The 24405-nt window shown below is 41.7% G+C and overlaps 1 protein-coding gene across 1 annotated transcript in view; it reads right to left on the bottom strand.

Annotated features, from left to right (window-relative positions):
• Positions 1-24405, bottom strand: part of LRRN3 (leucine rich repeat neuronal 3) — a 60297-nt gene that overhangs the window by 3433 nt on the left and 32459 nt on the right. The window lies entirely within an intron of this gene.

Raw genomic sequence — 24405 nt, 5'->3', positions numbered from 1 at the left:
AACTCACCTCTCTCCCGTGCCGGCAGCCGAACCTTTTCTTCCGAGCGGGCAGGTACTCGCTAAGGACAATGCTCGATCGAGTAATTGTCCTTAGCGAGTATGCTCGCTCATCTCTAATTATGTTTAGAGATAAGCGAGCGTACTCGCTAAGGCAAAGTACTCGAGCGAGTATTGCCATTTTTGATTACATGCCCGCTCATGCCAAAAGATTCGGGGGCCGGCGGGAGTGACCGGTGAGTTGCGGGAGTGGGCATGAGGGAGCGGGGGGGGGCAAGAGAGAGAGAGAGATCTCCCCCCCCATCCCCGTTCCTCCCCACTCTCCCCCGCCGGCCCCTGAATCTTTTGGGACGAGCAGGCATGTACTCAAAAATGGCAATACTCGCTCGAGTAATTTGCCTTAGCGAGTACGCTCGCTCATCTCTAATTATGTTTCAATTCTTTTCTATTCCTATGCTACAGTTAGACTCTATTATCACATTCCATTGCAGTATATTATAATTGTAACGACCAATCACAGCACAACTTTTATTTTTAAAATGAAACCCACACTGCGATTGGTTGTTTTGAGCAATGAAGTCACTTTTTCTGTCACAGTTTTTATGAATTTCCCCCATAGTTTTCTGTTTAGTATATTTTATGTCTTAAAGACTAAATATGGCATTAGTTATATCTATCCTTAAGATGTACACACCTTACAATAAATCTAATATGTGAGTTAAAGCGACCGTCCAGTTCTGTATAAAGAAAGATGGCCGCACCTCTCCTCTGACTACCTGATGGACGCCCTTCATTAGTATGCATCATTAGTCTAAGACACTACACACTGGCCAATCAAAGCAGATTGTAGTGTCTTAAAGTAACGATGCATACTAGTTCACAGTGCGCATTAGGTAGTCAGAGAAACAATGTGCCTATCTATATTGAAGTCCATCAATGCAGTCCTAAGCTCTCGCTCACGACCTGAAGGTTGTGGGTTCAATCCCCACATGGTTCAGGTTGCTGGCTCACGGTTGACTCAGCCTTCCATCCTTCTGAGATCAGTAAAATGAGTACCCAGCTTGCTAGGGGGTAAAAGATGACTGCGGAAAGCATAGGCAAAAGACAGTCTGCCGAGAAAATGTCATGTTGAGACGTCACCCGAAGAGTCAGTCATGGTTCTGTGCTTGCACCAGGGGACTTTACCTTTACCATGAACATCATAGACCGATTTTAGATTATTTTATTTTCCAAATCAGACATTTAATGCTAAAAGTGTGGGTACCATTCTGGCATAGTCACCTATTAGGCTCATGTCCACGACCGTGTTTTCACAGCATACCACCATAATACTTTCATTGACTCCATTCACTGCGTATCACCATGACAATAGACTTTCATTAAACCATGCACATTGGCGTGTAGACACTGCGTATTGATATGCGAGAAAAATAAATCACAGTATGCTTTATTTCTTTGCATATGTATGCAGTGTGAGCCCTATACACGTGTATGGGCTGGGTATGACATGCTATCCGTATGCAATACATTGCATATGGAGAACTTAAAATAAAAAAATCACACTGTGTGCGTGATTCGCGGGCATGCACAGTGCCATATGCAGCCATACACTGTCTCTGTCTGCTCTCTACCGGCAGTATGTGTGGCTGGAAAATATATAATATGCTGCGGGAGACCTGCAGTGTTTTATGCATACGGCTGTTAACACAAGACCTAACTTGGGCCATTCATAGCTCTTTGACGAAAACAGCTGCTCACTGGGGAGCCTGCAGCCATACCCTTGACAATCAACAGATCACCATCGTAACTTGCTTTAGGGAAAGAGTTATCCGACCCCTACAAGGCTTTTGTATTGTATATATAACCGCATTGGACTTGCGGTATGCCTTACACTGATGTTATCCAATGGCTGAAGTCTTTGTCTATCTATAACATGGCTATTCTGCTACGTAAATAAAGTCTATCGCTGTTTTATTTTTAGATTTTGGAAGGTTACTAAATGTGCTAACTTTGACATGTGAAGTAAATCAAACTGTTTTTACACCTTTTTGGAATGTTTTCACTAACAGTGTGTTGCTCTACTTAAGCCGTGAGTAATAGCAGCCCAAATAAGTACATTAGAAATAAACGATTACCTTGCACAGTATTTACGGATTTAGCAAGAACTACAGCATGAGGTTGTGCTGCATGCTGGTACAGTTTAGAGGCTATTTAATTGCTTTGGTCATATTTTGTCTACATTTGGAAGCAAAGCATGTTAGAAGGTATTAATCTCAATTCGTGTCAAGCACGTCTTTCTATTTGTATCATTTGGTGCACAGGTGGGTGCTGGAATATTCTTCAAGATTCTGTGGAATATTCCACTGTCGAAATCCACACCAAAATCCCCATGTCTAAAGCAGATTTCGATGCAGAATTGCCAAAAGAATTTTAAGTCCTTTTCAAATTTTTGCCAAAATCCCAATGGCAAACATGCAGACAATATTGATACAGATTTTTTTCATGCCAGAATACTGTATTCTGCAGCATCTTGATGAATATGCCGGTGTGAATGTAAGTATCCTTACTCTGGCCAACCTGGCCTGATTTTGTAGTACATAGCTGGCCATTCCTTGAATTCAGGGGAAATGTTTGTCTGCCTACAGCAAATCACCAGGGGTGTCTGAAACCGGACCAGCAGAGGTCAGCAGTCAGAAAAAGAGTTGTCTTTACAGGACAATTCCTTGAACTCCTTCACTCCCATGGCATTTTTCTTTTTTTTTTTTTTGTCCCTGTCTACCAAGAGTTAGAACTTTATAATTTTTTTTCTGTGAACACAGAATTTAGTGTGCAATCATGTTATAGTGTTCTGTATGCTCTCCTGGTATTGATCCATGACAGCTTTCCAGACTTCTCTTTTCCTTGTTTATTAACCATGTCTGAAAGTAAGTATTCCTTCTGTCCTAACTTCATTCTGTTCCTCAACTATGTCTCTTTTTTGACCCTCTAGTACTGCCTTACTGTAAACCTGACCAAGTTGCTTCAGCTGGCTCTTAACTACAGGCCCATTTACACGTAACGGTTATCGCTTAAAATTAGTTCAACTGACCGAAAACGAGCGATAATCGTTACGTGTAAATGCTGCCATCGTACAGTTTTTGTCAGAACTATAATTTTTAAGGCGAACTTAAAATCCATCGTTCAGCCGCAGAGAGATAAAGTATCTCTCAACAGACCTCATGCTGTGTTCTCTGCCCGAGCCGATAGATTACATTATATTCTCCCAACAGCCCCGACAAGAACAATGCAGCTGTGTGCAGAGCCCCACCCACATGCTGGGCTCTGTAAACAGTTCCAGGAGGCCCTTTTACATGCAGATGAAGATGATAAAGTGTTAATGAATATTAGCGTCCTTTAACGCTTTTTGCAAAAAGATCGCTAAAACGTTCAATCTTTCGAGAAGTTTATCTTTACATGTAAATGGGCCTTAACCCTTTCCAATCCACTGTCTGATGTCTAAAGACAGAGCTGTACAGCTCTAATGTTGGAAGACGTCCAACAGGGTATTCTTACTGTACAGTACTGGCCGCTCTGTTGTCGGGGGCCTCTCCAGCATGTCCTATACAGCAGTACTGGCTCTAGCCAGCAGATGGCGCCATTGTATAATGGCAGAAAGAGAAAGACCAGATCTTGATTGGTGGCATTAAAGGGTGAAAACCAGGGAAACCCAGCTGCAGCCTACGGGTCTAGCCGTAAGCCAAATCAGTTTTGAGGCACACCAGATCTCCATCTTGACAGGGATAATTTCCATCCACATAACATATAGAAGTAATGCATGCTCTGTTTTTAAACAGCCTATGTAAAAGCCCGTATAAATAGCCCCATAGATTCATTGGCTCCATATTATGACCTGAAGAAAAAACTGCTGGAATACTGATGAGAAATATGCTTGTGTGCAAGCAGCTAAAGGGTGGCATTGCCCGTAAATATTATAGGACTGCATGATTAAAAATGTAATCTTTGGTTTAGTAATTCTGATACAAAATGTCTTAGTGACCTAACCTTTATGTAATAATCTCTGCTGCCTGCTTGCGTACTGCTTATATCAGCTAATACATTCATTTTCCCGTCTCTTCATTTTATTCTTCATACAAATATAGAGGTTTTTGTATTTGAGCAGAAATGCAGAGAGATAATCTCTACAATACAGAACAAACAAGAGAACAATGCTTTCTGTAACCAGAAATACAGCACTTATATATTGAGCAATGACATTTGGAGTATATGCGGGGAAAGTTACATAGACTTGACATTTGCTGAGTCCTTTCAGGCTATGTACTAATAGTGGCTATGCATTTATTTTGCTCACAGCAGCATTTACCAAGTTATTAGACTTGTAGCCAGCTAAGTCACACTCCAGGAAACGATTGTGATTTTCATTCCCATGTGTTTTGGCAATGATATATGTGTTTCCAAACCAGATACAGTTGGCTACTTAGGATATAGAGAGAGGGGGTGCAGATATGGTCATATATCTTCTATAGGTCATTTAACCGCTGCTTGCACAGCAATAAAGACATGGCTGAGCAAGTAGTGCAAGGCTTGCTGACCTCATCTGCCTGAAGGGCTGCAGAGTAAAACCCAGAGCAAAATATGAAATCCTTCCTTAGTTACAGAAAGGTTCCTTCTGCATCCTGAAGCACTGGAGTAGTAATGGAATGCACTTAGTGGAGCTCTTGTCGGATTCCTTGTTCTCGTCTATTTTTACTCTATGTATTTAATTTAAGGCTTTGGGTCCTGAATGTGTATTTTATTTGCATAACACATATTTTGCACATATGAGTGACCTCCTGTTGGGTCGATTCATGAAACATTAGATGTCGCTTTGTAGTGTATTAGAAAACAAGGATTTTTCTTTATTTTGTACACTTAATTCTGACTTGGGCACAATGCACACGGGCGTATTTGCACTACGGCATCCGGAGCTCCGGATCCCACAGCAAATACAGCCCATAGGACATGCATTGAAAAATGCATTCCCATGCCCATGAGCGGGCTTGCACTAGACACGTCATCACCAGTCCGACTGCTCTGCACTGCCGGCACATCCATAGCGCAGAGTGAAGATGCCGGACAGGTAAGTCGGAGGTCACTGCAGAGGCACAGGGTCGCATCCCGCTGCGAGGATCTCACAGTTGGAATCTGACCCGGCCGTCTGCATTTGGCCTTATACTTGAAATACTAGAACTAATGTGCTGCATGGGTACAGTAGGACAGCCATTAGCGACTGCTTTATTACATCTTTATTTTCTAGTCCTGCAGCTTACTTTGTGCATAGCTAGACCAGATTATATGTAATACATTGTAAACTAATAACACTCTGTACTCTGCAACTCCCACATACTTCCTCTGGAGATGATTAATGCCGTACTGCCATCATTTAAAAAAATAAAAATGGAATATTCTTTCTCATAGTTAACCAATGACAACGGCTACTTAATAAAATTATAATGCTGGTCCTGCTGTTAACTCCTCTACAATAAAGTTCTCTCTGGTTACGCTGACAGCAGTTTCTTCTAATTCAATGGATTACTATTGTTTAATATTACTGGCTTTTGTCAGCACCACTTCACTTGGCTCCTCAAGAGTCTTCACTACAGAACATATAATAATAATAAAAAACGTTATTTGTATAGCACCAACATATTCCGCAGCGCTTATATATATATATATATATGCTTATATAGAATTATTAATAACATTAAGCCTTATTCATAGAACTAGAATAAATCATCCCAAACAGATATTTGTCCAGCCTTTGTTTGAACACTTCCATTGAAGGAGAACTCACCTCCCGTGGTAACCTGTTCCTCTTATTGTTCACCCTCACTGACAGAAAGTTTTTTCTAATATCCAATTTGTGTCTCCTCTCTTTCAGTTTCATCCCATTGTCTCTAGTCTTTCCCTTTGCAAATGAGAATTCAGTTGTCCAATGTGCCGTACTAACTTAGAGCACTGTGATGCTGATATGTCCAGTTAATAGACATGCTGTTTGACCTGAATACCCTAAGCCTTGTTTTAAAAGGCTGTAGCTTTGGTTCTATGGTTGCTACAGCCATGCTGTTTTACAGCCAAGAATACTGATAGAACTAGAGCTACAGTGAGAGCAGGAATACTGAATTTACTGCTGTCACCTTAGGCCTCCTTCCCACAGACGGATTTCCGCCACGTTGCCCGCAGCTATTAGGTTCTATTGAACCTAATAGCTCACGGTGCGGAATTCCACTGCGGAATTCCGCACCATGAAATCACCCGTCCTCACCCGCGGCATGCTCTCTTTGCCGCGGGTGAACACGCGGACGGCTTCCATTGCAGTCAATGGAAGCCCGTCCGTCATGCTATCCTCCGCTGTAGCACAGCGGAAGATAGCGTGAAACTGCTTCCGCGCCTACCGCCACCGCGTCATATGACACGGCCGGCTGCGTCATGTGACGCGGTGGGCGTGTCACGTGACGTGGCCGGCGCGTCACGCCGAAGCATTATGCGGGGGCGAGAACATTTACATTTACAGGAAACCCCAGCCCGTTTACGGGATGTCACAGGTGCTGCAGCCAATGACAGAACTCAGTGCTGAATCACTGAGCTCTGTCATTTGCTGGAGCCCTTGTGACATTGCGTAAACTGTGCGGGATTGCAGCCTGTAAACAAACACAGGAACAGAGGACCAGACAATGATGCATGGTACAGCGGAGGCTGGGAGAGGTGTGTATATGCTTACCTGTTATGTTACTGTAAACTCCAGTCCTCATGACCCCCCACAGGTCATGTTTTCAGGATATCCTATCGTAAGAACACCTGTGGTAAAGTCTGAGGCACCGACAATAATTACATCACCTGTGCATTGCTGAGTAAATCCTGAAAACATGACCTGTTGGGGATCCTAAGGACTGGAGTTTGGGAACACTGCGTTGGTGCATGGGGAATGGACTTTCACAGAGAAAATACAACTCGGACAACCCCTTGAAGGTGAATGAGTTCTGCTCCAAATATACATTAGATATAAATTCAAAATCTAGCATTTTTCCAGTGTTAATGTGACTGTTAGGGGTTAAGGTGAAGTTTACCGGGTATCAATTTGCATCCTATAGGCCTCCTGTTCATGGACGTGAATTCGCCGGTGGTAAATTGCCATCAATTCATGCCGTTGGAAGCATTCCATAGCATTGCTATGGAAAGCGCCGGCCCCCTGTCCACGAGCGGAGAATCATTGCGATTCTCCGCTCGCGGCCGGCAATTTGCAGCATGCTGCGAACTGCTGCGAATCTCCACGGTCAGCCTATCTGTCAGATAGGCTGACCGGCAGAGATTCGTCTGCCGGCTCCTGCTCCAGGGTGGCGGCTCTCGCGGGGAGATCTGCCACAGGACTTCAAAATGCCCGTGGACAGGGGGGGCCTTAGGTTGAATCCATTTACCCATTAAGGTAATGAAAAAATAAGTGATGTGAACATGAATCCTGCTTAGTGGATGCATTTGTTATTGTCACAACCTTGTTGTTTGTGGGTTCTAATTTTCCTCTTACCAAACAAAAATTATGAATTAAGAGGACTGTACTAGTGATAGTACTTCTCTGTTTATTACTCTTGCCATCCAGGGCGAGAGTAAAGGCCCATTTAGACACAACGAGAATCGCTCAAAAATCGCTCAAAGCCATCTTGAACAATTCTCGTTGTGTCTAAATGCACTGACATCATTCAGTTTTCTTGAATTGAGCAACCAGCTGTTATCAGCGCAGTTGGCTGTCATCAGTCGGCTGCACTGATAATCTTGCTTATGCCAGTGTCCTGCTGTGAATTCACAGCGGGGCGTGGGCTGTAAGCATGCAGAACAATACAGCTGTTTGCTTATGCAGAACAGCTGTATTGTTCTAATAGCAGCCATGGCTGTGTCCCACTCCGCCTGCATAGTTCTATAGTAGCTAATTAACTACTATAAGGTATGCAAAGATGATCACCAAAAACTGTCACCCAAACTATCGTTTGAGTGACTTTTGAGTGATCATCTATCAGTGTAAATGGGGCTTAATAAACAGAGGAGTCCTGAATCATATAAGACACGATATATCACTGGAGGCCAAGATGGCCAGACTCACATATTTTGGCCATGTAATGCGAACAGACTAGCTAGAAAAATTTATAATGCTTAGAAAGATCAGTTGCAAAAGAAGACCTGGCCGCCAAAGAACACGATGGCTGATACTGTCAAAGCTGATACTGGCATGGATATCACACAACTGAAAGAAGCAGTGCAAAACCGAAAAACATGGAGGGAGGGAGCCTTTAGGGTCACTAAGGGTCGTGAACGACTAAATGGCTAAAAACAACACCTATTGATAGATACTATAGTAGCAGAGATGAGAACATGATTTGACAGAACTCATTAGAACATCTTAACATCTGTGATATTACATACTACTGCATGCAAACCTACTGCAGTATGTTAACCCGAGGGTTTGATCATGCTTCACAAACAGCAGAGTCCCAAAAACATGATTGACAGCTCTGCTACATTTGTCATTCCCCTCAAGCCTTTACCTATTTACCTTAAAAGGGTTGACTAAAAATTGCATTTGCAATGCTTAAAACCTGTCACTTCCACCTCTAGAATAGATTGCTGTACATGTGTGACCTTTGAGTATTATCCAAATTGCTTTCCATGCACCATTGCCCATAATACCGTGTCGCCATATTTTAATTACTGTCCAGGACAAGAAAAAGTAATATTATCTAATGTAACCTGATGTATTTTAGAGACAGAAATACATTTCCATTCTATTACTGCACTGATAATTGTTGCCTACAGCTAAACATTATGGATAATGAGAACAGTAATCTAATAATGTGGCTATAGTTAGCTACCACTGTATTGAGCAGCTCAGGGTCGTTTAGTATACAGGACATAAATTATGTTTTGTCTGAATGAATACTGAAAGAATGTACATCCTTTTCCTTAACACGGATCACATCTTAAAGCAATACGTTTTACTAATTAATATCCCTAAGGCATACGAGTTTTGCAAATACTCCCAAAGAGTTATCCATCCGGTAAAATAAGTGCTTGAAATAAAACTTTATTAGAATGTATTAGCAGTTAATATTCTCATCAGATATGTTATGGATATAATCTCGCTGGAATGTTCACTGATATTTATTATCCTGGATGAGTGTATTGTCACACAAGAAAAAATATCATAATTTAATACTTGCTGTGAGCTGTCAGCTCTCCTGCCTTGTCTGTTTTAGCAAATTCTTGCATTCCCCATAAAATGACAATTCTGGAACACATTTTTACAGGGGGATTGTAATGGTAAATGTAATTTGATGAATTTATAGTAGTTCGCAAAAATCGTATTACTGTATATAAATTAAATGGCATAGGGCTAGGGCATGAGAGAAGGACTTATGTATTCTGGTTACAAATAAACTAAGCAGTACTAAGTATCAAATAAGATTTTAGAATGTATAAAGAAAGCAAAATCCCATCATCCCAATGTAGGATTACCCCTTTATAGGTTTCTTTTAAGACTACATCTCAAGTATGGGATTGAGTTTTGGGCTGCACATTCTAAGAAGGGTATGGGAGAACTGCAGATGATTCAAAGGCAAGTAGCTAGATTACTACACAAAAGTAACAACCAACCTCATGACCGCCAAGTTGAGGGATGACCATTCCCTACTAATCCTTATTAACCTCTCCGCCGCATTTAACACTGTTGACCATGACCTCCTTCTTGCAATGCTTTGCTCCATCGGCCTAAAGAACACTGCTCTTTCCTGGTTCTCCTCCTACCTCTCTGACCACTTATTCAGCATCTCCTTCGCTGGCTCTACCTCCTCCCTGCTTCCCCTCACTGTTGGGGTCCCCTAGGGCTCGGTTTTTGGCCCCCTCCTATTCTCTATCTACACAGCCTCAATCGGTCAAACCATCTGAAGATTTGGCCTCCAATGCCATCTCTACACTGATGACACCCAGCATTACACCTGCTGCATCATTCCTCAAAAATATATGTCTGTCCGCCGTCTCTAATATCATCTCCACTATTTTTCTCAGACTTAACCTCTCAAAAACTTACATTCTTGTCTTTTCCCCTTTTTGTCAGCTGACATCCCCGCAAAATATCTCCATATCTGTATCAGGCACTATTATAACCCCCAGACAGCATGCCCGCTGTCTTAGGATCACACTGGATTCTGACCTCTTCTTCACCCCTCACATCCAATCTCTGGCCTGAACATGCCACCTGCACCTCAGGAACATTGCAAAAATCCAGCCAATTCTCACCATAGACACGCTAAAGACACTCAAGACTCCCGACTTGACTACTGCAATTCGCTGCTAATTGGCATCATCCACACCAGACTCTCCCCTCTCCAATCCATACTAAATGCGGTAGAAAGACTCCTCTTCCTATCCAGCCACATCTCGGATGCCTCTGTACTCTGCCAGTCACTGCACTGGCTGCCCATGCACTACAGAACTTAATTCAAACTCATGCCCTCACCCACAAAGCTCTCCACGGCACCGTGCCACTGTACATCATTTCCCCTTCTGTCCATACATCACCCAGCCCGCACACTCTGTTCCGAACCTCGCATTCTCGCCTCCAGGACCTCTCCAAAGCAACACTGATCCTCTGGAATGCACTACCCCAAAACATCCGGACAATCCCCGACACATGGAACTTCAGACGCGCCTTAAAGATGCACCTCTTCAAAGAAGCATATCAAAGCTCCTGAACTAATTCCCCCACCCCTACCACTTCCTCACCACCTACAATATGCCCGTCTCTCCTACTGCACGCCTAGACTATGGTCTATCTGTGGCACCCCACATTTCTCCCCTTTGCCTACCGTGTACATCTCCTACTCCTGTACCTCCTGCATCACCTTCTCCTTGTTGTGTGTAAGTTAGTTGGTGCAGGCACCCCCACCCCTTTTGTTCATAATTATTGAATACTAGTAATTGTTGTATCGTCTATGTTTCCCTGTGTTTTGAAAGCACTGCGAAATAAGTTGACAAAGATTATTATTATTATTATTACTAAATGGGATTGATGGTTTGTCTTATAATGAGAAGCTAGAAAAGACAAGCTTGTTCAGCTTGGAAAAGAGGAGTCTTAAGATGCATTTACACACACAGATGATTGCTCACAATTCATCAGAATCTGACAGTTTTGAGCTACTAATGGGCTAATCAGCCCTTTAGTACTTCACTTGCATGTATTTAGAGAACAGCGGGTGATCTGTTCTCTCAATATATAGCTATTGTTCTTCAACGGGACATCAGCTGTTAACAGTTGTTAAAGAATGTTATCAGCACTGCCCACGGAGAACTTAGCATGCTGTTCCTCTTATCAGGGATGATGAATTTCATGTTGACCTGAAGTCAGCGATAGACGAAAAGTGCACATTTACACACGACGATTATCGCTCAAAATATGGCTTTTGAGCGATAATCGCTGTGTGTAAAAGGGCCTTTAGAGGTGATCTATTTTACATATATAAATAGATGCACTGTCAATACAAAGACCTAGTACAGGGTTTATTCTTCCCAAGGACTGTGGTAAGGATAGCGAGAACATTCATTGTGTGGGGGGAATGGCAGTTTAGACATCTATATAGGAAAGGGTTCTTAACAATTAGAGTAGTCAGACTCCAAAAGTTAGAGCTCTTACACGGGATGACCTGTCGGGCGCAGATGCCCAACAGGCTGTGCCAGTGATGATCGCTCCTGTGCTTTTATCCAATATCACTGAAGAGGACACCTTTAAAACGTAACTTTTAATAAATGATATTTAAAATATATACTTTATTTGGACCAACTTGGGTAGACAAACAGACAGATAACCACTTGTGTAGAGTGGGTGATGGAAGATGTAATGTTACATCCACCACTCCTACAAGCCTAAAATTGCTTACAGTAGTAGCTCCAGTACTTGTGTCTCATATCCGACACACACCCCTCTTGAAAGGTGACCTCTATAGGGATGCGTAACTAATGTGTCATACATTTATTGTATAAATGAGGTATCGCCACAAAGGAAAATCTTTCATCAATTGAGTGAAAAGAATTTTCTTATTTTCTTAAAAGAGGAGAGAAGGAAGAAAAAGGTGCTCCGTGTTACTGTAGCTCAGTTAGAAGTACTAATGACTGGTGAACACCCCTCTACCTGTTCAGAATAGGGGTATATCATCAGTGATATAACAGGTCAGTGTCGGAACAGCCCAGATAGATGATATAGGACTTTACGGCTGGAGTGAAGATGGAGACTCTGCCGCGCCCTTGTTTTGTTACTTTATTCATGCTAGAAAATTCTTTTTACTCGATTGATGACAGATTTTCCTTTGTGGTGATACTTCATTTATACAACAAATATATGACACATTAGTTATGCATCCCTATAGAGGTCACCTTTCAAGAGGGGCGCGTGTCGGATATGAGACACAAGTGCTGGAGCTACTACTGTAAGCAATTTTAGGATTGTAGGAGTGGTGGATGTAACATTACTTCTTCCATCACCCACTCTACACAAGTGGTTATCTGTCTTTGTCTACCCAAGTTGGTCCAAATCTATATATATAAAGACGAAAGCACTCACTGACTGACTCGCCAAAAGTTCTCCAACTTCCCGATGTCGTAAAAACATGAAATTTGGCACAAGCATAGATTATCTCCAAAATAGGAAGAGTAATTGGGTCCCAACTCGATCATTCAATTCTAGCGCAAAAGAATTAGCATCAAAATTTTACGTACATAATCTAAATCTCTCACTTTCCAATGTCATAGAAACTTAATATTTGACACGAGCATTGAATATGTCATAAATAGGAAAAGTTAATAGGTCCCAACTCGATTATTCAATCTATGCGCAAAAGAATTAGCGTCCAAATTTTACATACGGAATGTAATTTTCTCACTTCCCGGTGTCATAGAAACTCGAAATTTGTCAGGAGCATTGATTATGTCATAAATAGGAAAAGCTAATGGGTCCCAACTCAATTATTCAATTCTATGCGCAAAAGAATTATCGTCGAAATTTTACGTACGGAATGTAATTTTCTCACTTTCTGGTGTCATAGAAACCTGAAATTTGGCATGAGCATTGATTATGTCATAAATAGGAAAAGCTAATGGGTCCAAACTCAATTATTCAATTCTATGCGCAAAAGAATTAGCGTCCAAATTTTACGTACGGAATGTAATTTTCTCACTTTCCGGTGTCATAGAAACGTGAAATTTGCAATAAGCATTGAATATGTCATAAATAGGAAAAGTTAGTGGGTCCCAACTCGATTATTTAATTCTAGCGCAAAATAATTAGCGTCGAAATTTAACGTACATAATCTAAATCTCTCACTTCCCAATGTCATAGAAACTTAAAATTTGGCACGGGCATTGATTATGTCATAAATAGGAAAAGCTAATGGGTCCCTACTCGATTATTCAATTCTATGCGCAAAAGAATTAGCGTCCAAATTTTACGTACGGTATGTAATTTTCTCACTTTCTGGTGTCATAGAAACGTGAAATTTGGCACGAGTATTGATTATGTCATAAATAGGAAAAGTTAATGGGTCCCAACTCGATTATTCAATTCTAAGTGCAAAAGAATTAGCGTCCAAATTTTATGTATGGAATCTAATTCTCTCGCTTCATGATGTCATTTTATATAAAGGAAACGTCGCATGGTTACCTCCCCGTGGTGTTTCCTGGGTAACGCAGAGAACTATGCAAAATGGTGAACATATGTTTTTCCTCAGTATCTCTAAAGTAACCACGACTTCATAAGATTTTCCGTGTGAACACCAGATAAACACCAGTACCAAATTAACTCGGGCGAAGCCGGGTATATCAGCTAGTAAAATATATATTTTAAATATCATTTATTAAAAGTTACGTTTTAAAGGGGTCCTCTCCACTGATATTGCTAATATTCCTTTGGGACTTCCTCCGCTCCAGTGACTCTGTGCTTTTACGCAGGAACGATCATTGCTCATTGAATGGAGGTGCCTGTCCGGCTGCATTCACAGTAAGCGGACAGTTTATACAGTGCATATAAAAAGTCTACACACCCCTGTTAAAATGTCATGTTTTTTCATGTTAAAAAATCTGAAAAAGATGAGTCATTTCAGATTTACTTCCACCTTCAATGTAACAGGAGTGTACAGGTTTTTTTTTTAATTCCCTCTAGATAAATGACTGCCTGTTTACATGGGCCGATCATCATTCAGGTTATGCATACATAAACTGAACAACGAACGATAAGAGAATTATCATTTGTCATTCAGACTCTGCATGCATTTAGACTGAACAATAATTGTTGAGATTTTTGTTGGATGCGGCAAAGTAAATGAATAGTAAACGATGGCTCTACATTTAGATGTAACGGTTATCGCACATTTTTGTTTGTGTAAATGGCCCTTTATAACAGAGACATTCACGGCATTTAAATAAAAGGCTAGATGATTATCTAGTAAGTAATGCTATTGAGGGTTATCATCTTAAGCTGTTGAACTTGATGGACCTGTGCCTTTTTCCAACCTATTTAACTTTGTAAGTCTATTGCCTTGTTCTTCTCTTTTCCTCCTGGAGAAGTGGACATTATCAGCCTCCTTGACAAAAGCAATTATTCATACATTTCAAGAAGGAACAGAATAATACATTGTTGCTACAGAACTGTACTTTAATTATGTAAGAGAACTCAAAGATCTAGTATTTTATAAACTGTATTTACTATGATACTGGTGACTTAAAGTGGTTGTCCGAGTTCTGTAAAGCCCTCAGCTCATCCCTCACCGACGGCTCTGGTGTCTACGAAGTTTATTTACAGGCTGTCTGTGTCCTCCCATAAACCTTCTACTGCAGCCAAAGACAATGCTCAGCAATCAAGCGCTATCATTGGCTGCAGCAGCTCGTTTGTAGACGGTGCAGGCTGATTGCAAGCTGTAGCGATGATGTTATCAGGGGGCCTGAAGCTGGCGGTGGGGGATGAGCTAGAAGAAGTGAGTATCAGCTGATTTGTTACTTTACAGCATGGTAGACCCAATAAGAGGGCTTTACTAGAGTTGAGCGAACATACTCTGCCGAGCTTGATTAGTGTACTCGATGGTGCTCGTTACTTGATTGAGCATCAAGCCGAGTTCGACTCGCCCCAGTTTTTGGCTTCTCCCTGCTGTGACGTGCCTGTTTTGTCCCCTTTCCGCCGCGATGCAGCGCACGTCAATGGCAAATTTTTTGTCTGTCAGGCAAGGGAGAGAGAGAGAGGGCCAAGAAAAAAAAATAAGCTCGGGACCCGGCGTCCCACATACAAAAATGCTTGAGTCTCCCATTGTTGTCGATGGGGTTCGTTACTCGAGTAGAGCTCTCGAATTTTACGAAAAGCTTGACTCGAATAACGCGGACTCCAGCGTTTGGGTGCTGACTCATCTCTAGGCTTTACTTAACTCGGACATCCCCATTAAGTGTTTTAACAAGTGGACCTCCTTTTTTAAGATGGTTATGATAGTTATTAACTCTCGTATTGTAGGCACAGGATCTCTGATTTACCTCCATCTTTTGCCTAGTTGTACAATAAATGTATTTACATTTGTCAATGTGGAAAACAACCAGGTAAAATAATAAGACGACTCTACAACCATCTATACTGTATTATATTCATTTACCTGTTTTTTTCCAGATCATTTTCCATACAGACAGCATGTTGGTGATGACTGCCAGTATAAAAATAGGTTTATTGGCTTCTTATGCCTGTGTAAGCTCCACTGAGACAGGGACTGATGTGAATAATAAATGTAAAAATGGGGCAATATGTTGGTGCTTCATAAATATAGCACAATAATACATTTTTAGGCACACACAATTTTTAAAAGAAAACTAAATGAAATGTACTAGTACCAGGCTTGTTTCACAAGCCTATTTTTCATCATTATCACATCCGTCTTTTTTCTTGAGCGCTGTAATACAGAGTCAAAGAGGTATTTCCATCTCGGGAATCCTATTTCAAGGTGTTTGAACTCACAAAACAATGCATTCATCTATAAGACTTTTTTTTTACAAAATGCTCCGTTCTCCAGGTATTGATTCCTCTGCTGTTGTTTATTCCTCATTGCCGGGGAAAAAGACCACCTCTTCTATGGAAAGAAACAGCAGAGGAGGCTAGCACTGGTGCCGTTCCTTAATCACAATCTGATACCTGAGATTTGAGTTGCAAAGGCACACTAGCTTTCGGCCCAGCTACCATTGTTCTCTATGTTTTTTACCTGGCAATCCGCAGTAAACAACCAGAGGGCAAAGGAATCAATATCTATAATATCTGGAGAGCGGAGCATTTTGGAAATAACCATCTTATTGGGTCAATGTACTGTTTTGCGTTTTTGAACACATTTAAATAGGACTCCCTGAAATGGTAATACCCCTTTAATCTAAGGGGCTATTCACATGTGTGTAAAATACAGTATGTGAATATTTAAGAGAAGCCAGCATACAGTGCTTTCATTCATTCAGTAAAAGGAAAACACTTTTTGAAGGCTATGGATAGTGTTCAAAATACGCATGAATTTGTATATTATCTTTTTATTATCTGTATTTTATATGTTTTATAGCTGTATTGCAAAGGAGATGGTTTATATATCAATTTCCTTACTTAGGCCAGGTTCAAACATTGTGGACTTGTTGTGGAATTTGTGCAATTTCTTCAACTATGAGGAAATACAGCGGATTTTTCCACTGTGTGTGAAAGTAGCCTTAGGGTATGTGCACAGGCCAGGGTCCTACTCGGATGCGTCACTTCATAATGCGGATCTGTGCGGAATTGTGTTGGATTTCCACATATGGATTTTGCCCATTCATAGGCCTATATCTATATGGATCTAGGATAAAATATGTGGCAGAAATATATGTGGCGTGGCTGTGGATTTAGTGGTGATTATATTCACATGTGTCAAATTTTCTGCAGAGAATCCACGAATAATGCACATAGAATGGTAGAGTTGGAAGGGACCTCCAGGGTCATCGGGTCCAACCCCCTGGTCAGTGCAGGATTCACTAAATCATCCCAGACAGATATTTGTCCAGCCCTTGTTTGAACACTTCCATTAAAGGAGAACTCACCACCTCCCATTTATAGCTTCTTTCGCCCCTCATTTGAAGAGGTGAAATTCACTGTGAAAATCCACAGCATAAGTTGACATCCTTCAGATTTACAATCCGCAACATGAGTCACTTTACACTACAGATTGCTTCCACGGTATCTGGATGGGATTTCCTTTTGAACTTCATGCACATTGCTTGTACTGTAAAATGCTCCTCATTTTTCGCAGCGAGTTTGCCTGCAGAACATGTGCAGTATTTCCTCAACATGTGAACATACTCTAAAAGACAGTATTAAAGATCCCTAAAACAGATGCAATAGGAATGACAGATTGATGCAATGTGGTTGGTTACCCTTGTGTGGAACTGGCTGTCATTGTATTCTGATGCAGTTATTTGTTCTTGATTGTGATAAATACCGGCATTTAAAAGCTGTATCAAGAAGCTCCGATGCTTACAAATGTCTTGATACTCAGGCTAATAGGCACTTGTGGTGGTGAAGCTCAATGCACGTTTTGGAAGCATCACGCCAACCAACAAGTGGTAATCCCTTGTCATGTGCATAGTTCCATATCTAATTAATTATATCTTTAGTTCAGGAGTGAAACCAGGGAGGTGCTGAGCATTGTTTATGTGTATGGTGTGTCCTGAAAGTCCTTAGTACATGAAAGATGGCTTTGCTTATCCTCCACAGAGAGCCTTTGCCTGCATACAGTTATCTCATTAAAATACATCTAGATTCTCATATGACGCATACTAATTAATATTTTTTATTCAGAATGGAAAAAAAGTCCAAGTCGTTTTGACCCTTTGAGGACTAATTATCCCTCTTCCAGAGAATGCTTGGTTTGCCTTAATTAGGTTTGTATCAGTGGCTGTCATTGATGGCTTCCGCACTGGTTCACAAGGGGGTGTCACTAATGCTTGAAATGGAAGACATTCAGTGCATGAATAAGCTGGGCATTGTTTCCCATCACTGGAGCAACAGACAGCAAAGAGCCAAGTCACACTGGGCAAAATGGAGAAAAGCGAGCATCAGTACTTGGCAATCTTTCTCCTTCCACTTCAATAGAAAGCCAGTGATGAAAATAAAATTGCAGCAGTAGCACTGCAACGAGCCATGCTGGCAGCACGGAAAGCAGCTCATTTCACGAGCACCAATTTAGAGGGGGCAAGCATTATCAAAGCACAGCTGTTCTCACAGAGGTATCTCGCGAAACCACACAAAGATATGTTCTCAGTTGTTGCCATTATGACCAATTCAGAGGATGACATGGGCAGTTGTCAGCGTGCAAAGTTATATGGTAGATGTGTGTGCGTGCAGCCAAGTGTTCAGAACAACCAGCAGTCTGAATGGCAAATGTTAAGGAGATGGCTAGTGAATATTTTGCACTGTAGCCATGGCATGAGCAATTGTGAGAAATGTGTCTGTCATACCAGATTGGCCTGTATCTAATGATTTAATGCATTACAGATATATATAATACTTCTTGTATTGTGGGCAGCACATAAGTGTATATATATATATAATACCTCCTGAACTTAGAGACTCTGACACCATCTTTTTGCAGTCCTCTCTGAGCACAGCATAAGGTAGTGACAGTCACACTGATAACAGTGATGTCTGCTGTGTGGATCTGTGTAGTAGTTTTTGAGAGTCTTGCCTTTTTTCAGTAGCAGCAAAAGCATGGAGAACTACTTAAAGTAGTTGTAGATACTCATGCTAGCCACACCTACCTCACCCTCCAGCCAATGATTTACTGCTGTCTACCTATTACTGTGCATAGAGAGAGAGAGCTGCCAATCATTGGGTTGGTGGGGCTAGGATGCAGCTCATGAATATGCAGAACTAGTTCTGTGTCTGGTTGCTACTAAGTAAATGCAAGTTTCTCCAAAACTACTGCTCAGATATACATGGCAGACATCTTAGTGTAATCAGTATGAGAGGCAATACCTTATGCTACTGTCATTGAAGGCTGCAAAAAATGGTTACAGAGTCTTTTTCAGATGAATGCAGTCCAGTGTGAAATAATACTTAAATGAGACCATTTCCAATAACATCTGCCTTCATGTTGATCACAACGTATTTCCCCTGTATTAAGCTCTTGTGTAATTTAGAGCCCCATGTACGGAAGTATTCAGCCTGATTTTAACCTCAATTTTGTCAAGAACAACAATTTTCCAGGATACAAAAACTGTAAATTTCGTGCCATTGAGTAAAAAAAAGTATGCTTTTTTTGGTAACAGATGCTAATGAATGGTTTTTGATGCAGAGATCAGTCTGGTGTAGACTTTTTCTGTTTCGTGCTACATCTCTTGTGGCATGTCGCATTTAGAGTCAAGTTAAGGCAAGAAATAGCTGTGGCCGCGGTGCTGCTCCCTATCTCGCTGCTGTCTTCCTGGGGGGATTACACACACCCACAGCTAATCAGAAGTTGAGGGTGTTACTACATTATTTGACAGCTTGTACCTTGTCACCACCCCTAACTTCCGGTGGTGACAAGGAACAATAATACCAGAAGTATCTGTAGTTTAGACTAGCTAAAAATCAGGACCTCAGTGCTTCAAGGCAACAGTGGCTTGCTGAGGGAAATATTATTTCTACCATAGTAAAATGGCTTTTAGAATATGGGAAATTGACAAATTTAGCATCTATTATAAAGATCTTTTATACATAAAATGCTTACATTAAAGATGCCCCCCACTTTGAGCAATTTTCCTTTGATGAAAGGTTCTCCTGATGATAACAATGTCATAACTAAAGTAAAACGGTTTCTAGAGCAGACTTTTGTCTAGCTACCCTCCCCCCATGCCTCAGGACACCTTAGGTCTGCCCCTCAGCTTAAACCTCTATTAGATATGATCTGCCCCCCCCCCCCCCCCCCCCACCTTCTTCACTGCTTGTGCATCCAGACACTTGAGGATAGATAATACTTAAGTGGGCCCCCAACACATTAACTTACAAACTGAGCACTCCTGTGTTAGTTGCCTTCAGACAGGTGCAGCACTGGAGTCCAGACCACTGGGACGCCTGTATGCACCTCAGGCATGAGAAGAGACCACACAGGTCTGTGCCACCAGCAAGCCTGACCCTAACAAGGACCACTTTATCTGCAGCATTGCAAAGTACTACAGCACTGTGTGCACAATATCCAAGGGAACTTGGGAGGAGGAAGCCTTCACTTAAAGCAAGGGATCTGCCTGTTGACAGACTGTGGATAGCCTTACTGTGGACCCCCTCTGGACTGGTTGCACCCCCTGCTGGCTACACTTCTGGCTGAACACAAAGTTTCCCACTGTTGGGATTTCAACAATGATCTGTTATATTTGGGGGATTACTTGTAACCCCACCAATCAACAGAACAAAGAAGGAGAGGTAATGTCCATTCCTATACAAATGTGGAAGAGTCTAGTACTACTGGAGCTTAGTCCTGTTGACTTGAATAGACTAAGGTGGGCACTGGTAAGGATGTTGATATGCAAGGCATTGTAGTACGGTGGCTGTAGCATTGCAATGTGTGCCCCACAGATATACTGACTATTCAGGGATTGGGCCTTTACTAATCATATACTCACAGCCTTTCCTAAGCATAGACAGCCAATTGAAAACCCCCAAAACCCCTTTAAGGAGCAACTGAAGGTAAACTGGATAGTCTAACTAGAATACATCCAAATTCAGGTATCTCCACAATTAAAGTTGTTGTAAAGTATTCACAAGTTGGTCTCAATCTCAGGACAACAATTTTTTAATACTGCAGTGAATTGGTTTAATTTCTTTGCTTGAAATATAATGTCTAATTGGAAATAGCAGTGTTAATTGTTGCTTCCTGCTAGGAACATTTCCAGCCAAATGTATAGCACACAGTGTTAGACAAGATGTCAGGCCTGGATATTTCATGGCACCCTTTAGTGTAAATAATGTTGTCTGAAAGCAGACAATGCAGCCATGGATCAATGTGTAATAAGCAACACTATTGAGAACTAGACATTTTACCCTGGAAGCATTCTATGTGTTTAGTCATGGCTAAGTATTAGGTTTAATGGTGCACTGTTGATAAAGGATAGAAAAAGAAGTGATTTAGAATAGTCCGATGACTCAGAAGGAAGAAATAAAATGTCAGAAACGCACACAGATTGTGGAGTTATGACTAATCCTTCGAAGGAAAGAATTGTTACAATGAACCAACGGAGAAGAAGGGTAAATGGTCATGGTCACCCAATCTGCTTTTTTACACGTCTTTTTACCAAAAGAAGAAGTCTTAATTTCCTACATATTGCTATAGAAAAAGTGAAATAAATTGCCTAGTTCCCTCAGCGGTCATATTTTTGTAATAAAAATAGCCTAATTTCTGCAGCACTAGAAAATGCTGTTATGGGCATTAAAAAAATTGAATGACAGCACCATATGTTTTGTTCACGATGTCCTGTTCAAGAGGTGCAGTATGTTTAGCGTTGCAGTGTACTGACATGTCGGTAAAAAAGTGTCTTGAGGTGAGACTTATTGCTAGGAGAATTATGGTTAGGGAACCAACCACCTGAATAAGGCCAGCTGTCCACGGGCAATGTGGTATCCCGTGGCGAAGCTCCACCGCGGGAGCCGCCGCAGAATCTCTGCCGGTCAGCCCTATTTAATAGATAGGCTGACCGCGGAGAATCGGGGCAATTCACAATGATTCTCTGCTCGTGGACAGGTGCCGGCGCTTTCCATAGCAATGCTATGGGAAACGTCGGCTGGCATGATTCGCCGGTGTGGACAGGGGGCCTTACTGTACATGTATGTGTCAGTACAACAATCACTTGTATATATGACATATTGCGCTCATAATGTGTTTTCCAATAGCAGTAAATTGCTGTGGTTTTATAGCTTGTAAGAAATGCAGACAAAACTGCAATATGATTGCAATGTGTGAACACAGCCTACGGCCTGAGGGCTCGTTCACACGAGTGCAGTTGTGCCGTATATTATTTATTTCTATATGGTCATTCACATGAGCGTAGTTTTTCACACAATGTGCAATCACTTGAAAAAATACATGGCTTGTCCTATCTTGGTAGGTATTACGCACTGTAAAAACCCATTGAAATCAATGGGCACGCATAAATACGTGCAAAATATACAAAAAAAACTGCGTTTTTATGCATGAAAGCAATGCGATTTTGCACACACAGTAACACGCTGGAGTGGGTGAAATACACGGGCATAAGCGATTTTCAGTTGCGTAAATATGCTGTGAAATGCACTTATACCCGTGTGAATGAGCTCTTAGAAGAAGCTAATATACTACCGTAGCATATGCACGGTCATGGACCTGAAAATAAAGATCATGCTGCATTGTGGTTGGTTGTAAGAATGTAATTAATAGAAGGAAGACAATATTTGAATTAGTCTTTAAGGCTATGGTGGAGTGTCCACAGTGGACATTCTGTAGCACATTCACAGGACAAAATCTGCATCAATATCCACACCATTTTGGGCAGGATTTGGTGCAGAATTAACCCCTTCATTTTAAGAGGTGGAATCCACACCAGAAATCCACTGCTAAAAGTTGAGGTGCTGCGGATTTCAATTCCGCATCTAAGTCAATTTACGCAGCATAGTTTTTTCCACAGCGTATGGACAAATTTCATTCACATAGCTGCTGTCCATGCAGAGAGTCCAAAAAAATCTGCGATAAATCTGCCCTACATGAACATAGCCTTATAATCCCAAGAGGCTTCAGTCCTCCTTGATCCGACATGCACTTAATATTCTGCCTATGATTTTTGTTGGCTGAAAAATGTAAGTGGCTTCAAGCTAAAGCTGCCGATACACCTTCAGCAGCTGTTGGTCAAACAATCATTATTCCTAATTGCAGTTTTCCCCGGCTCCCCCATACATATCAACATTTGTCTTAGCCGAACAGTTGTGTGTTTATGGAGTAAAGGACCATTTAGACCCAACAATTCTCGCTCAAAAATTGGTCAAAGCTGTATTTTGAGTGAGAATCGTTGGGTCTAAACGCACAGACATCGTGCAGTTTTCGTTAACGAGTCGTTCATCGCTATCTTTCAGCAAACTGAAAGTGGACGATGAGCCTTTTCAGTGCTGCGCACTGAGTTTTCACTGGAATACTGCTCGGAGAACACAGCCAAAGTATGAAAAAGACAGCGCTCGAGCTATGTTCTGCATACCTCGCTGTATATCAGCTGTGAACACAGCAGAAGTATGCAGAAGACAGCGCCGCAGCTGTATTCTGCATACCCGCCTGGAGCGCTCAGCTGGTATCCGAGAAGAAAACAGCTGTATACAGAAGAGAAGCGGCCCTGCTTGTCTTCTGCATACCCCGCTCGGAGCGCTCAGCTGGATGCCGTTTGATCGAATTTTGGGTGATCATCGTTCCATGTAAATGGGCCTTAAGAGTCCAGCTAAAGAGTAATCCATCTGCAAGCCGCAGCCTGGCAACTTTTTCGAAAGCTAATTTCTTAAAGTACAGTAGGATTTGGCGTTGCAATTCAGTGTCCCGATCCTTCTTTCCCCCAATATCATGTGTTGGTGGAAAGTTGAGGCACTTCTATACACATTAGAGAGTTGCCTTTCCCCACTGTTATTGGTAAACATTGCCAACTACAGCCCAATGTGTATGGAAGCTTTAAATGTCCAGTGTTTTGCTGTAGGAAAGGTCATAATGTTAAGGCAATAACACCGTGATGTAGCAGATCTCAATTTGGGGTTGCTTCATTTATGCATTGTGATAAATATCTTAAAGGCTATGTCCATCCACAAACCATTATTTTTATATTTCCATTTTGTGCCCGGAAACCCCTTTAACACCTTTGCCATAGGTGTTAACGGGGTTTCCAGCCACAAAATGGAAATTCTGAAAATTCTGAAATCTAGAAGGTACAGCTAAGTAGCGGGAAACTGTACCTTTTATTTGCTGCTCGGGACCTTCCTCTTCATCCAGTGCAGCCGCCAATCTACAACTGTGTACACATGCATGACTTATAAACACAACAGACTGCTACCTACAACTTCCAGAATGCATAGAGTTTGTTTACTGGCCAGGGTTCTAGCTCCGCCCACACCTCACAGGTCCTACAAGTTACTACTGGTAGCACCAACCTCCCCCTTATTTATAATACAGAGAAAGTCAGCTGAAGCAGACAGACCGGAGCTTCCAGCACCCGAGCTGCACATGAGCAATACAACACAGTGCTTCCTCCCCTGTCCTCCCATCATGCACTACTCACAGGATGTTGGAGGCTATGATCAGGGGGAGGAAGGAGCAAATGCGAACGATAAGA

This window comes from Eleutherodactylus coqui, chromosome 2 (genome assembly GCF_035609145.1).
Source record: "Eleutherodactylus coqui strain aEleCoq1 chromosome 2, aEleCoq1.hap1, whole genome shotgun sequence".
Classification (NCBI taxonomy): Eukaryota; Metazoa; Chordata; class Amphibia; order Anura; family Eleutherodactylidae; genus Eleutherodactylus; species Eleutherodactylus coqui.
The sequence above is the reverse complement of the archived record's forward strand: the minus strand, read 5'-3'. Positions and strand labels throughout refer to the sequence as shown.